The sequence below is a fragment of the Choloepus didactylus genome, chromosome 19 (assembly GCF_015220235.1).
Source record: "Choloepus didactylus isolate mChoDid1 chromosome 19, mChoDid1.pri, whole genome shotgun sequence".
NCBI lineage: Eukaryota > Metazoa > Chordata > Mammalia > Pilosa > Megalonychidae > Choloepus > Choloepus didactylus.
In genome coordinates, this window is record NC_051325.1 from 45788199 (window position 1) to 45791485 (window position 3287).

Sequence of the window (3287 nt, forward strand, 5' to 3'; positions counted from 1 at the left end):
TTAAAAAAAAAAAAAAAAAGGGCCATCCTCAGAGATCTAATGGGTTATTGAAATGCTAAGAGACAAAGCAACCAGGGCCATTAAGGAAAGGTCCACAGGGCAGAGAGATCAGCTTTTCTTCGGCATTTGCATATGCGCCTCAGGGCCTGAGCTCGGGCCTGGGCTCTGCCCTTCCCCTTTCTATGTTCACCAGAACTCCAAAAATCCTCCGCTTTTATTTTGGAGTTTTTCGTGTTGTTTTTTTTCTATGCCTGTCTCCTCTCTGCTGGGCTGGCTGCTCTCAGATTCTCTGGTGTCTGGTTTCAGTCTATCTATGGTTGGAGTTTGGATCAGTAGAATGAGTTTCTGATAAGGGCTGCCACTGCAGTTCTCCCTTCTCCTTCCCGGAGCTGACAGCCCCTCCTCCCACGGGACTGAGCCTGGCAGGGAGGGGCGCGGGTCCCCTGGCCGCAAAAACTTACAGATTTCACTGATCTCAGCAGTTCCACATTTTCATGAGTGTTGTATGAAGTATGCCCAAAGTCAGATTGCTCTGTGGTGTCCAGTCCACGCAGTTCCTGGCTTTCTACCTACTTTCCTGGAGGAGTAACTAAAACATACAGCTCACCAGTCTGCCATCTTGCCCCTCCTTATATACTTTTTCTAAAGCAGTTGAGAATAGGCTGCTGATATGATTCCAGTTACCCCTAAATACTTCAGTGTGTTTATCTTCCAATGACACTCTTTTACATAACTTAAGTTGAACTATAAAAATCAGGACATTAATATTGATATATTAATACTATCCAATTCACAGACACATTTAATCTTGCCAATTGCCCCAATAAAGTCCTTTATAAACACTCTTGCCTTTTTTTTTTTAACTTACCTGTCCTTTTTATCTTTTAGTTCAGTTTATGCAATAATTTGTATTTTTGAAAGAACTCGAGTTTACTGAATAAAAGACATTGTTTATGGTTCATAAAGCAATTAAAGCAAAATAAGTTGCTGAACGGGTAGCATTTAGTGAATTAAATAATATACACTTTCCAATAGATATACATTTATACATACAAACTGAAAAAGAAACTGCTTGTTTTAGGGCACTAAAGCAGATTTACATACAACAATCGATTCGTGGAAAAATACAGGAAAGTCTCTATGCGATCCCACCAGAGGTTTCCTTGATCTTAAGAAAACTACATTTTTTTAGAGGTTAAGGCTGTTAAGTTTACAGGAGCACAAACACCAAAACATTTTAAGTATAAGTGATTTTAAGGGATAAAAGTATGTTTTCTATTCTTGGCATAAATTTTAATTTTTTCCAGTGGAACCAAAACCTCCTGAACCCCTTTCAGTGACATTCAAAACTTGAACTTCCTCTATTTCTGGATAAAAAATGCGTTCACAAATCAGCTGTGCAATTCGATCTCCCTTTTTCACTTCAAACTTTTCTGTGCCAAAATCAAATAACACAACACTAACATTTCCTCTATAGTCTTCATCTATGACACCAGCTCCTACATCTATGAAGTGTTTTGCAGCCAAGCCGGAACGTGGAGCTACTCTTCCATAACATCCAGAAGGAAGGGCTATTTGAATGTCTGTTTTCACAGGGGCTTTCCCCACGGGTGGTCCTGTATAATCCTAGGCACTGTACAGGTCATAGCCTGCAGCCCACGCAGACCCCTTGGTTGGGGCTGTGGCGTGCTCCAAGAGCCGGGCAAAGCGGGTATGCATGCCCCCCACCTCCGTAGACCCGGCGTGCTTGCTGGGGGAGATGGTGGGGGTCTCTTCAGAGCAAGGCATGGCAGTGCAAGGAGGGAAAACCGGAGCCTAAGAGAGAGCAGAGAACTGAACCAAAGAAGCAGGATGAGGCCTGGAGCAGGGGAGACCAAATTCTCCACTCTTGCCTTTTTAGTCCAGGATTATGCAATACATTTAGTTGTCATGCCTCTTTGGTCTTCTGCAATCTGGAACAGTCCCTCAGTGTTTTTGTGTCTCTCATGACTGACATTTTTAAGTAATTCAGGCCAGATACTCCATAGAATGTCTCTTAATTTGGGTTTGTCTGTTATTTATTTATGGTTAAATTCTGGTTATACATCCACCTGCATATTAAAAACTATGAGTTGGCCCTGATATCTCCAATTCTATTCTGATTTCCAGTATTCCTCCTTCCATATTTGTTTCCCCCTTCTCCAACAGTGAGAAACCTGACTTCCATTATCCTCAGTGTAGTCATTTATTTTCTCAATTCCCCTGTATGTAACCAGTCTCCTGATTATGCTGACCATCTCCTTCACCAACCCCTTCACACTTGCCAATTTCATGGGCCATGTCCTCCCCCATTTCACAGTGTCCTCACTGTACCAGCTTCTCCCCCACTGCAGCCCCACAGTCAGGGTGAGCCCAGACCCCAAGCTCTCGGTGGCCATGCAGGCTGAGCACGCTCCAACCCTGATTCCAGGGTTGCTACTAGATACATATTTCTTGTTCATATAACAATCTGAGGCAGGTAAAGAGTTATATGGGATGGTGACAGAGGATCTGCTGCCTTTACCATGTGGCTGTTGAGTCACTAAAGTCATCTCCATCCCAGGCTGCTAGAAGGAGGAAAGAGCATGGAAGAGCACAGGTGGAACATTTCTCTGGAACACTCTGAAAGTGTTGTGCATCCCTTCTGCTCACATCCCATTGACTAGAACACACTTACATGGGCACACCAAACTGCAAGGGAGGCTGGGAAATGTAGTCTCTAGCTGTGTACTCAGGAAGAAATGCATTTACAAATTCCATCCATAGGCTGCCGGCATCTTTTCCTTTGTTGAGGGAAATTTTCCCCACTCTCAGGTCCCAGATTCTTTCCCATCTCATTCTTTTTCTCTGGGCGTTTACATGTATAGCTTAAATTCAACAGATAAAATTACAGGTAGCTTTCTCCCTCCCCACCCTGAACTTTCAAGTCCATGATCTTATTCCATTCAGAGACCCTCCACCTTTGCGACTGCTAGGATTTCAGGGTGGCCACTGTCAATTTTCACTGCAAACTTGCAACACGTTGCCTGTTACTGTCTCCTTCGACAGCAGAGGGTCTTTAATATGAAAAATCTCCCGTACCAGGGGGGCATACATTGAATGCTGTCTTCAGAGTGGCTTTTTAAAAACTCTCTCTTCCAGGTTTAGGAGGCATGAAGCAGTATTAAGCATATGGGGTCTGGGGTGTCACAGTGCTGTATCCAAATTCCAGCAACACTGCTTACTGGATGTGACCTTGAGTGACTTACTTCTCTCTTCTGAACTTTATT

The 3287-nt window shown here is 43.5% G+C and overlaps 1 pseudogene; it reads right to left on the minus strand.

Annotated features, from left to right (window-relative positions):
* Positions 1–1293: 1293 nt before the first annotated feature.
* Positions 1294–1788, minus strand: LOC119515627 (annotated as a pseudogene).
* Between the last annotated feature and the right edge of the window lie 1499 nt (positions 1789–3287).